This window comes from Lepus europaeus, chromosome 6 (assembly GCF_033115175.1).
Source record: "Lepus europaeus isolate LE1 chromosome 6, mLepTim1.pri, whole genome shotgun sequence".
NCBI lineage: Eukaryota > Metazoa > Chordata > Mammalia > Lagomorpha > Leporidae > Lepus > Lepus europaeus.
In genome coordinates this window covers 66439896-66452721 of record NC_084832.1, presented here as the reverse complement: position 1 = coordinate 66452721, position 12826 = coordinate 66439896, and the positions used below count along the sequence as shown (strand labels likewise).

Below are 12826 nucleotides of genomic sequence, written 5' to 3'. Positions count from 1 at the left end.
TGTGAAGCCAACAGTTGAAATTAACATTATGAGAAAAAAAAATGCTAGCCAATCACACTCATGGCCTGGATACAAGAACCATTAATCAAACTATAAACCAAATCCAGCAGCTTTCTATGAAGAAGGTAATATAAGTACCACGTGCTAACTGACTGTGTCACTCCCCCCATGATGCCATCTCACATGCTGTGATGCAACCAAGGAGCTTTACCAGGGCCCAAACACATGGAGTTGCCTGATCCTGGACTTTCAGCCTTCAAATTTGTGATCTAAATAAATCACTTTTATTATAAAGTATCCAGCCTTCGGTATTTTTGCTACCACAACAGAAAATGGACTACAAAACCAATGTGAAGATAAAGTATAAAAGATTATTGAAAGACAGACAAAATGATTCAAATAAATAGATAACCTAGTTGTCAGTTCCCTCAAATTAATCAATAAATTCAGTGCCTTTCCAACGAAAATCCTAAACATATTATGAAAATTGACGAAATTATTCTAAAATTGAAGGAATTGTAGGAATCAAGTTGTAAGAAGAACCAACGGATCAGGGAAACGATGGCGGCTTAGAAACAGGAAAATCCAAGTCACGTGGGGAAAAATAGGTAGTTAAAAGGGAGAGAGATTACAATCAGGAGATAGAACTGCAGGAAACTTACAACGGGAAACCCAGGAGGTCAACACAGACTGGGCAGGTCCACGCTGAAAGGGAAAATAAGGGGGAGAAACAGAGGAGATGTAGCAGGTGCAGGTTGTTGGGGCAAAGGGTGACAGCACCCTGTGGATCAGGTTAGATGGGGAATTGGGTGTCCATGGAGCTGGGAGTAGCAGCAGGAGGAGGAGATAGGTAAACTGCTTTTGAAGTTCCAAGAGGGGGAAAAAAAGAGAAGGTATAAAAAAGCAAACAGAAAAATTGGGTACTATGCTGTCCATCTCCTTCCCCCGCCCCCCGCCCCGCATATCCAGACCTGCAGCTAGCCCAGAGAAGCCATCTGGAATGTTTACATTCTCAAACATAAACCTTGGCATACCAAACACATAAGCATCAACTGTAGGAGCCATCCCACCCAAGAGTGATGTGCACATTATCTCAGAGGAGCCTCTTCCCCACCACGCAAGTCAGGCAACAAGGAAACTCGAGCCCATTAATCAATCATTGAGAAGCAAGCCGGGTCTTAGTAGGTGGGGCTAAGTGCACCAAAGCTCACACCCACCTCCACCATGATTGACAGGTGAACAGGGCTCCAGTAGATAGTGCTCTGTGCTTCCACTTGAAATGCACAGAGAGCAGCATATAACAGAGAAATCTCACAAGAGAAATTCTCCAAATTTATAAATATTTATGTGTAATATATATTTATACACACATATGCTGAAAACAAAGCAAAAACCTGAAATAAGAATGAGGACAATATGAGACCCCCAAAGGAACACTACAACTCTTCAATAATAGAAGCTGCAGATGAAGCGAGTGAGGATATGTCAGAAAGGGAATTCAGAAAATTAATCATCAGATTACTTTAAAGCAATCAGAAGCAAATTCATGATCTAAATGAAAAATGCTCCCAAGAAATTGAGATGTTAAAGAGAAGTGAGAATGAAATGCTAGAAATGAGGAATTCAATAGCTCAAATAAAAAATGAAGTAGAAAGCCTTAACAGAATAAGTGAGACAGAAGAAAGGATATCAGAACTAGAAGACCAACCTCTGGAAATATTACAGTCAGATCATAAAAATGAAGAAGAAATCAGGAAACTTAAAAACAGTTGGAGATTTACAAGATACTACCAAGTGACCCAACATACAGATCCTATGAGTTCCAGAATGCATGAAATCAGAGAAAGAATTAGAAGGCCTTCCTAATGAAATAATAACAGAAAACTTCCCCAATCTGGAAAAAGAGAGAGATATCCAAGTGCAGGAGGTACACAGAACTCTCAATAGACATGACCAGAAAAGTCTTCACATGACACATTGTGGTAAACTCTCCACAGTAAAACATAAAGAGAAGATCTTAAAATGTGCATGAGAGAAACACCAAACTACATTTAAGGGAAATCCAATTAGACTCACTCCAGACTTCTAATCAGAAACCCTACAGGCAAGCAGAGAATATATTCAAAGTCAGGCCGGCGCCGTGGCTTAACAGGCTAATCCTCCACCTTGCGGCACCAGCACACTGGGTTCTAGTCCCGGTTGGGGTGCCGGATTCTATCCCGGTTGTCCCTCTTCCAGGCCAGCTCTCTGCTGTGGTCTGGGAAGGCAGTGGAGGATGGCCCAAGTGCTTGGACCCTGCACCCGCATGGGAGACCAGGAGAAGTGCCTGGCTCCTGGCTTCAGATCAGCGAGATGCGCCAGCCACAGCGGCCATTGGAGGGTGAACCAACGGCAAAAAGGAAGACCTTTCTCTCTGTCTCTCTCTCTCACTATCCACTCTGCCTGTCAAAAAAAAATATATATTCAATATATTCAAAGTCTTAAGAGAAAAACTGTCAACCCAGAATACAATAACTTGCAAAGTTCTCATTTATGAATGAAGGAGAAATAAAGATCTTTCACAACAAACAGAACTGAAAGAATTCATAACTACTCGCCCATCCCAACAAAAGGTACCTGAGGATGTGCTACACACACACACCGAAACACAGAGGCAAGAACAACACTATGAAAGAAGATGAATGCAGAAAATGACCCAGTAAAATCACAAAGTAAACAAAAAAACCAGGATTATGACTATTGATGAGAACATGGCAGCACTAAGCAGGTACAGAACAATAGTCACCCTGAATATAAATGGCATCAATTCCCCAGTTAAAAGACACAGACTGGATGAATGGATTAAAAAAGAAAACCCATCTATCTGCTGCCTTCAAGAAACACATCTTACCAACAAAGACGCATGCAGACTGAAAGTGAAAGAACGGAAAAAGATAACCCACAACAAAAGAAACCAAAAAAGAGCCAATGTAGCCATTCTAATATAAAAAAATAGGCTTTATCACAAAAAAACTATTAAAAGAGACAAAGAAGGACGCTAAATAATGATTAAAGAATCAATTCAACAGGAAGATGTGACTATTATAAATGTATATGCACCCAATTACAGGACACCTGCCTATCTAAAAGAAACACTAATGGATTTAAAGGGAGAGATAGACTTAAATACAGTAGTAACGGGGGATATCAATATGCCACTGTCGGCAACAGAATAAACCAGACAGAAAATCAACAAGGCAACCACAGAGTTAATCAACAATGCAAACCAAATAGACATAGCAGACATCTACAGAGCCTTCCACCCAACAAACACGGAATACACATTTTTATTCCCAGTACATGGAATTTTCTTTAGGATCAACCACATACCTAGGTCAAAAAGCAAGTCTCAGGAAATCCAAAAAAATTAAAAACATAACATGCATCTTCATGGACCACAATGCAATGGCACTGGAAATCAGGAACTCAGGAACCTTTAGAACATATGCAAACAAATGGAGACTGACAACATAATCCTGAATGCACAGTGGGTCATAGAAGGAATCAAAAGAGAAATAATAAATTTCTGTAAGGAAATGAAGCTGACAACACAACATATCAAAACTTATGGGATAGGCCGGCGCCGTGGCTCAACAGGCTAATCCTCCGCCTTGCGGCACCGGCACACCGGGTTCTAGTCCCGGTCGGGGCACCGATCCTGTCCCGGTTGCCCCTCTTCCAGGCCAGCTCTCTGCTGTGGCCCGGGAGTGCAGTGGAGGATGGCCCAAGTGCTTGGGCCCTGCACCCCATGGGAGACCAGGATAAGCACCTGGCTCCTGCCATCGGAACAGCGCGGTGCGCCGGCCGCAGCGCGCTACCGCGGCGGCCATTGGAGGGTGAACCAACGGCAAAAGGAAGACCTTCCTCTCTGTCTCTCTCTCACTGTCTACTCTGCCTGTCAAAAAAAAAAAAAAAAAAAACTTATGGGATATAGCCAAAGCAGTGTTAAGAGAAAATTTGATAGCAATTGGGGCCTACATCAAGAAATTGGAAAGGTACAAAATAAATGAGCTATCAATGCACCTGAAGGATCTAGACAAACAACAACAAACCAAACTCAAAACTAATAAGAGAAAGGAAATAATTAAAATTAAGAGAGGAGACCAACCAAATAAAACAAAAAATACAAAATATCAGCAAAATAAAGAGTTGGTTTTTTGAAATAAATAAACAAAATTGACACACCATTGGTCCAACTAAGCAAAAAAAGGAGAGAGAAGACCAAAACTAATAAAATAAAAGATGAAAAAGGAAATGTAACAATACCATAGAAATAAAAAGAATCATCAGAAATTATTACAAAGAGCTGTATGCCAACAAATTGGTATTCCTGGAAGAAATGGATAGATTCCTGGACACATACAGCCTACCTAAACTGAGCCATGTATAAATAGCAAACCTAAACAGACTCATTGTCAAGACAGAAATTGAGTCAGTAATAAAGATCATCCCAACAAAAAAAAGCTCAGGACATATGGCTTCGCTGCTTAATTCTACCAGACATTTAAAGAAGAACTAACTCCTCTTCTTCTCAAGTTATTCAAAACAATTATAAGATAGGGAATCTCCCAAATTCTTTCTTTCTTGCTTTCTTTTTAATTTTTTTTTATTTTTTGACAGGCAGAGTGGACAGTGAGAGAGAGAGAGAGACAGAGAGAAAGGTCTTCCTTTGCCGTTGGTTCACCCTCCAATGGCCGCCACGGCCGGCGCACCGCGCTGATCCGATGGCAGGAGCCAGGTGCTTATCCTGGTCTCCCATGGGGTACAGGGCCCAAGCACTTGGGCCATCCTCCACTGCACTCCCTGGCCACAGCAGAGAGCTGGCCTGGAAGAGGGGCAACCGGGACAGAATCTGGTGCCCTGACCGGGACTAGAACCCGGTGTGCTGGCACCACAAGGCAGAGGATTAGCCTAGTGAGCCGTGGCGCCGGCCCCAAATTCTTTCTATGAAGCCACCATCATCTTAATTATTAAACCTGGAAAAGATACAACAGAGAAGGATCAACTACAGACCAATTTCCCTAATGAACATAGATGCAAAAATCCTCAACAAAATTCTGGCCAAGTAGAATCCAACAACAATTCAGAACGAGTATGCACCCAGGCCAAGTGGGATTTATCTCTGGTATGCAGGGATGGTTCAACATTTGCAAATAAAAGTGATACATAACTTCAACAAACTGAAGAGCAAAAATCATATGATTATTTCAATGGATGCAGAGAAATCATTTTATAAAATACAACATGCTTTCGTGATGAAAACTCTAAACAAATTGTGTTTAGAAGGAACATTCCTCAACAGAATCAAGGCAATTAATGACAAACCTGTTGCCACCATCCTATTGCATGGGGAAAAGTTAGAAGCGTTCCCACTGAGATCCAGAACCAGACAAAGATGTCCACTCTCACCACTGCTATTTAATATAGTCCTGGAAGTTCTAGCCAAAGCCATTAGACAAGAAAACGAAATCATAGGGATTCACATCGGGAAAGAGAAAGTCAAACTGTCCCTGTTTGCAGATGACATAATCCTATATATAGGGGATCCAGAAGATTTCACCAATAGGCTATTGGAACTCTTAGAAGAGTTTGGCAAAGTAGCAGGATTTAAAATCAAAACACAAAAAACAACAGCCTTTGTATACACAGACAATGCCAAGGCTGAGAAAGAACTTCAAAGATCAATCCCATTCACAATAGCTACAACAAAATCAAATATCTAGGATTAAATTTAACAATGGAAGTCAAAGATTTCTATGATGAAAATTACAAAACACTATAGAAAGAAATAGAAGAAGACAAAAAAATGGAAAAGACTTCCATGTTCATGGATTGGAAGAATCAATATCACCAAAATATCCATTCTTCCAAAAGCAATTTACAGGTTCAATGCGATACCAATCAAAATACCACAGACACTCTTCTCGGATCTTGAAAAAATGATGCTGAAATTCATATGGAGGCACAGGAGAACTCGAATAGCTAAAGCAATTTTATACAACAAAAACAAAGCTGGAGGCATCTCAATACCAGATTTCAAGACATACTACATGGCAGTTATAAACAAAACAGCCTGGTACTGGTCCAAAAACAGATGCTTAGATCAATGGAACAGAACAGAAACACCAAATCAATCCAAACATCTACAACCAACTTATGCTTGATCAAGGAGCTAAAACCAATTCCTGGAGCAAGGACAGTCTATTCAACAAATGGTGCTGGGAAAACAATTTCCACATGCAAAAGTATGAAGCGGGACCTGATGCGGGCCAGCCGCACCTGTCAAACGAAACCTGAAGGAGGGAGTGGGAATGAAAAGAGGGACAAGGGCGCAGAGAAGGGAGCCAAGACAAAAGTCTGATCAAGGCTCGTTTATTCCAGTGTCTCAGTGATATTTTATAGATAACCAGCTGCAGCTCAAGGCAACACAGAAGTTAACAAGACAGGCAAGCAACTTATCAGGCTTTCTGCAACACAATCATAACATAGTTAATTTTAGCAGAGTGTTCTTGTTTGATCATTCTCCTAGAGCATGGGAATAGGTAACTTTTTTTCATGCCAGGAAGTCCACAAGCCAAGACTGACCTTGACTTGTCTATGACTTGTTTATGGGCTGCCTACAGGGACCTCTACCTTACACCGTATAAAAATGGATTAAAGACCTAAACCTACAGCCTGATACCATCAAATTATTAAAGAGAATTGGAGAAACCCTGCAAGACATTGGCATTGGCATAGGCAAAGACTGCTTGGAAAAGACCCCAGAGGCACAAGCAATCAAAGCCAAAATTCATGAATGGAATTACATCAAATTAAGAAGTTTCTGTACTGCAAAAGAAACAGTCAGAAAAGTGAAGAGGCAACTGACAAAATGAGAGAGATTATTTGCAAACTATGCAACAGATAAAGGATTAATAATCAGAATATACAAAAAGATCAAGAAAATCCACAACACCAAGAAAAAAAACAACTTGTTAAGGAATAGGCAAAGGACTTAAACAGACATTTCTCAGAAGAGGAAATCCAAATGGCCAACAGACACATGAGAAAATGCTCAGGATCACTATCCATCAGGGAAATGCAAATCAAAACAACAATGAGGTTTCATAACACCCCAGTTAAAATGGCTTTCATACAAACAACAAATGTTGGTGAGGATGTGGGGGGAAAAATACCCTAATTTATTGTTGGTGGGAATGTAAACTAGTAAAACCACTATGGAAAACAATTTGAAGATATCTCAGAAATCTGAATATAGTCCTACCATTTGACCCATCCATTCTACTCCTGGGAATTTACCCAAGGGAAGTGAAATCAACAAATAAAAGAGGTATCTGTACCCCCATGTTTATTGCAGCTCAATTCACAGTAGCTAAAACATGGAATCAACTTAAATGCTTTTCAACTGAAGGCTGGATAAAGAAGTTATGGGATCTGTGCTCTGGAATACTATACAGCTGTAAAAAATGAAATTCAGGTATTTGCAACAACATGGATGATTCTAGAAAACCTCAGACTTAATAAAATAAGCCAGTCCCAAAGGGACAAATACCAAATGTTCTCTCTGATTGGTGAGAACTAACAGAGCACCTAAAAGGAAACCTGAAAAGGTGAAACTGACACTTCGAACACTATGAAAAGCAGTGAGATGAATAGCCCTTGTTGTGACTGTTGACAACACTTCTACTTTTTTTTATTTCTGAATACCATTGGTTCAAATATTTACCTAACATAGAATTAATCATATGTGTATCAAATCAATTGAAAAATATATCTTGTGAAAAAATAAGAGAGTAAGAGGAGAAAGAGGAAGTTTGTAACTATAAAGCTCTATAGTTCTGAATACATGCCTATGGACTTACTTCTAAATGTACAGTTTAAAAACTTGCCATGAGACCCCAAATCCCATTAACCTGAGTGGTAAAAATGCCATCTGAAGTGTTAAAGTGACCAAATTAAGTGTTAAAATAAGCATATAGATAAAACTATGTGTTAAAGGGATTATATAAATATGACCTAGTGTCCAGTAATAATAGAAATAAAAAGGAGAGAATACTCCAACATGGGAAGCAGCTCAATCACAGACTCATACAATGACAATCACTTTAAAATAGCAATCTGAACTCAGAATCAGCACTTAAAGCATTCTGGTCTGGCTGAAAAGCCCTGAGAGCATTTCAGGCATGGAAAGCCAAGACACTGTGGTAAAAAAAAAAAATGTCCTACATGAAGGATCTCCATGAGTGAGATCCCAGTGGAAAGAAGGAGCCATCAAAGAAGGATGTATTTTTCTCTGAATGGAGTAGAGAACTTCCACTTTGCCTTTGGCCTTGCCGAAATACTGCAGTGACTGCGAACTCAAAAGGACTCCATAGTCCGGGCAACTCATGGCAAGAGCCTCAGATGATCACTGACGTAATACATGAGAGTGTTAATTGTTAAATTAACAGCACAAGTCACTGTGCACTTACTCCCCATAGTACAACTCAATTAGGAATTTTACAGATTCAACTGTAAAACTTGTTGCAGTTTTTTATATTTAGCGTATGCATGTATGCAATTAGTTGAAATATTTACTTACTATAGAGTTGGTCTTCTGTGTATAAAGTTAATTTAAAAATGAATCTTAATGGAGAATGGGACTGGGAAAGGGAGAAGGAGGAGAAAAGGGGGAGGGAGTAGGGGTGGGAGGGCGTGCATGGTGGGAAGAATCACTGTATTCCTAAAGATGCATTCATGAAATTTATACTCACTAAATAAAAAGTTTTCTAAAATAATAATAAAATAAAAAGCCGGGAAAAATTTGCAAAGAGAAAAAAAAATTATCTTCATCCATGGATTATTTAATTTTCTTTCTTTCTTTTTTTTCTGTGCCACCTGCTTTTATTCAAGGGTCCTCAACCTCCAGGGCCACAGACATCCGACTTCCGGGGGCACAGGGAGAAGGGGCCGGGTGACCCTCCCAGCACGTGCCAGAGAGCCAGGACAGCCGGCAGCACCACCACCTCAGTCAGCCTCGGCACCCTGCCCAGTGGGGCGACTGTCGCCACAGACACTAGGGGCCAGGCCTCGTTGCTGGGGACCCCTCTGGGGAATCCAGCAGTGTCCCAGGGGCCAGGAGCCAGGGTCATCCTGGAGCGGAGGCAAAGAGGAGGCTGGGCCGCGTCCAGGCCAGCTGAGGGCAGGGGTCCGTGGGAAGCCCGAGCAGGGGCCGGGGGGCAGGGGCGGCCCTTGTTCTCCTTCCTGGCCACCTCCAGGACCAGTCCCACCTGGGGAACAAAGGCCTTCTCCCCTCTCCAGATCCTGCGGTGGCCAGGGCCAGGGGGCTGGGGGCTACAGCGGGTGATGGGAAGAGGGGCTGGGGCAGGGGAGGCAGGGCTGGCGGTGCCTGACCCCCACAGCGACAGGGCAGCCTGCAACCCCCCCAGATAAAGAGAGGGGCTCGGGGCGGGCTTGGCGGTCAACCCCAGTGGCCCACAGGACGGGCAGGGCGACGGCAGGCACACCCTATGCCCCGGCCTTAGGACTTCTTGGTGTCCGGCGTGCTGTGGCGCTTCAGGTCACTCAGGTCGATGGGCTTGAAGCTCTTCAGGATGGGGTTGGGGACCTTCTCCACGTACTCCTCCACCAGGCCCCGCTCGCTGCCTGCCAGCCGGCTCCGCAGGTCTCCCCACGCCCTGCCAGGCCTCATAGATGAAGCGCACATTCTCCTCGTGGGCCGGGGTGAAGATCTCGCTGCTGCTGGAGGGCGAGCGGGGGCTGCTGTTCCTCCTGCCGTTGTACACTACTCTGGAGACAGGGGAACTGCTCATCGTTGGGGTGTCTGGTCCTGGCGTTCTGCTGCCAGATCCCCTCGGCCTCTGAAACAGGAGCCCCAGAGCCCGGAATGGGGCGGGCACGGCCCTGGGCAGCAGCGGGGAGGGCACGGCACACCTGCCTCCTCCCGCGGGGCTATGACCAGGCCGTGTGGCCCCAGGGCACCCCGCCAGCTGCCCTTGAGGTTCGGGGCCCCCTCCGAGGTCCCGGTGCTCTGCCCAGGCACACCATGTCTGCCAGCCTCCTGAGGGTGAGGGCCCCTGCAGCGGGGCCTGGAGCCCCGAGTGTCCTAAAAATGGACTCAGACCAGGGTGCTGGGGGCTCTTGGTGGGGGCTCCTGGAGGGGGCTCCTGGGGGGGCTCCTGGGGGGGTCCTGGAGGGAGGGCTCCTGGAGGGGGCTCCTGGGGGGGTCCTGGAGGGTCCTGGAGGGGGCTCCTGGAGGGGGCTCCTGGGGGGGTCCTGGAGGGTCCTGGAGGGGGCTCCTGGAGGGGGCTCTGGGCCCCGGCATCTTTGCGGCCCCGCGAGGGCATTAGCTTTGGGCTCACGCTGGCCACCTGGCGCACCCTTTGAGGCTGAGGGAAGGGGCTCCCACCACGGGGCACTCAGCTGTCACTCACACACACACAGGCAGGAAGAGGCAGCGCCCGTGGCAGCACCCACCTGGCTCACCGGGTGACCTCTGCTTCCCGGCCCGCTGCCCGGGGTGCACAGCGGATGGAGGTGTCCAGGAGGGCAGTGATCAGGGTGGGCCTGGCCGGCGCCCACCTCCTGGGCCTCCCTCCCTGCCTGCCTTTCCCTCCACCCAGCCTTGGCCCCGGTTCCTCTGGCTGCCCGACTCCCAGGCACTTCCTGCCCTCAGTGTCCCCCAGTCCAGGGTCCCTACAGAGGCCGGCACAGAGGGTGTGGGGCCTGAGGCGTGGCTGGGGAGAAGGGGACCCTGGGTGGGCAGGACGCTGGCCCGCCGCTCTGCAGCCTGGGTGGCGGTGAGTGGGGGGCACACAGAGCGTGCCCAGCCAGTGACCACCCCGGGGCACCGCCCACACCGGCCAGACGCGTGGAGCTCAGCGCCTGAGGTTCTGAACCCGGCGCGTTCTCTCCCTGTGACCAGGTGCAGTGCCAGCCGAGGCGCCTCAATGGCAGCCCCCCACGCTGGGGCGCCCAGAGCCTCTCCCCTCTTCTCCACACCCTCCTGGAGACCCCGGCCCGCCACCCTTCCCACCCACTCACCTAGGCCCTCTGGCCACCAGGCCCCCAGCCCACCCGTAACTGGCTTGTTTGCAGTTTTTGGTTTCTGAGAGGCAGACAGTGAGAGCGCCCACCTGCTGGCCTGAGTACCCACGGCGGCCAGGCCTAGGCCAGCCAAAGCCAGCCAAAGCCAGGAGTGGGGACAAACCCAGGAGTCCCCGGAGCCAGCAGTGTGGCCTCCAAGGGTCCATGCGACTGGGAGCCGGAATCCGGCCAGAGCCCAGGGACGTCTGGACCTCTTGGCCTGCGGCCTCGCCCCCACCTCAGTCCCAGCACAGAGCCCTGGGGTCCACGGCTGCTGTTGTCCACCACCGGCGCACAGGCCACAGCTCCCGGTGGCCGGCGGTCAGCGCCCCTGCCCCGCCTCCTCTAGTAGTCCCTAGGGTGCAGCACCCCCATGCGAGGAGAAGCAGCCCCTGGGGACACAAGAGGCCCGACCTCACCGGGGTCTGGGGGCTCCTCCCCGCACAGCCAGACGGGGGACTCACGGGCCGGGGGAGCGAGAGGGAGGCTGCCAGAGGAAAGAGGCGGGGAGCAAAGGCTCTGCCCGCGGGGCCCAGGAAGACCCCTGCCCCGCAGAGGGCGGGGCAGCCTGCACCCGCGGGGCCGACCCCCGCGCCCCTGCCCCTCCCAGCGGTCGGGCCGGCATTGCCTCGGCCGGGCCGGGCCGGGACCGGGACCGGCTCCGGGCAGAAGGCGCCTGCGAAGGCCCAGCCCCCGGCCGCGGCCCGCCCCTCCGGCGCCTGTGCGGCTTCCGCTTAGACTCCACTTTCCCTGCGTGCTCTGGCCCTTCCTCGGCCCACAAGACCCCTGGACACGAGCTGCTGACCCCGGGGTGCCCCAGGGCGCTGCTGTCCTGAGGCCAAACAGGAGGGGGCCGGCACCCGGGCGGCTCACTCCAGGTCCGGCCCGGTCCCCGCCTGTGCTCAGGCTGCCCCCGCTGCCCAAAGCCCTCAACTCATCGCCGGGGGTCAGGGAGGAAGACCGACGGGGGCCGCCTCTGACGGGCAGCCACTCCGGATTGCTTCCGGGACGGGGCCCGGGACCCGCACCGCCGCCATCCACGCCGCGGTCGCGGTGGGGCCAGGCGGGGCCTCGGCGCGGAGGGGGTCGCTAGGGCATGGCCAGGTCAGCCCGCACCCCTGCGGCCGCCCCCCGGGCCGGGCGCCGCGTCCGCGCCTGCACGCCAGAGGCCCCTCGCGGCCCGGACGGCGCCACCCGGCCCGGCCTCCCAGTCACGGCGACCCCAGGACGGGGCGGGACGCGGGGCCCACTCGCCTGCCTCACCTCCCCCGGACTCGGCCGCCGCCGCCTCTTCCAGCTGGGGGGCCCCGCCAGAAGTCGGATTATTTAATTTTCAGCACACAACAAAAGTTTATTTCTTCCTGAGACCCAGATTACCCCACCACCACATATGAGTTAAAGTACAATTTTTTTTTTTAGTTTAATGCAAAAGTGGGTGTCTAAAGTTCTGTGAATGTAAGCTGGTTTGAGTTGTGTGATGACACGTTTGAACATTGTTCTCAGAGGAAACACTCTGGCAAAGCTTCAAGGAAAGAATGAATATGTGATTCCTAGGAGATTAGATATTCTGATTGCATTAGGCTTTCCTCATTCTATGGGATAGGCTTGTGGTCAGTGCTGTGTTGAAAAAACTAGCAGATCTTCAGATCTGGCTGAAAAGCCCATGAGAGTATTTTAGGCATGGAAAGCCAAGACACTCTGG

The 12826-nt window shown here is 48.5% G+C and overlaps 1 pseudogene; it reads right to left on the bottom strand.

Moving 5' to 3' along the window:
• Positions 1–9535: 9535 nt before the first annotated feature.
• Positions 9536–9891, bottom strand: LOC133762355 (mapk-regulated corepressor-interacting protein 1-like; annotated as a pseudogene).
• Positions 9892–12826: the final 2935 nt, after the last annotated feature.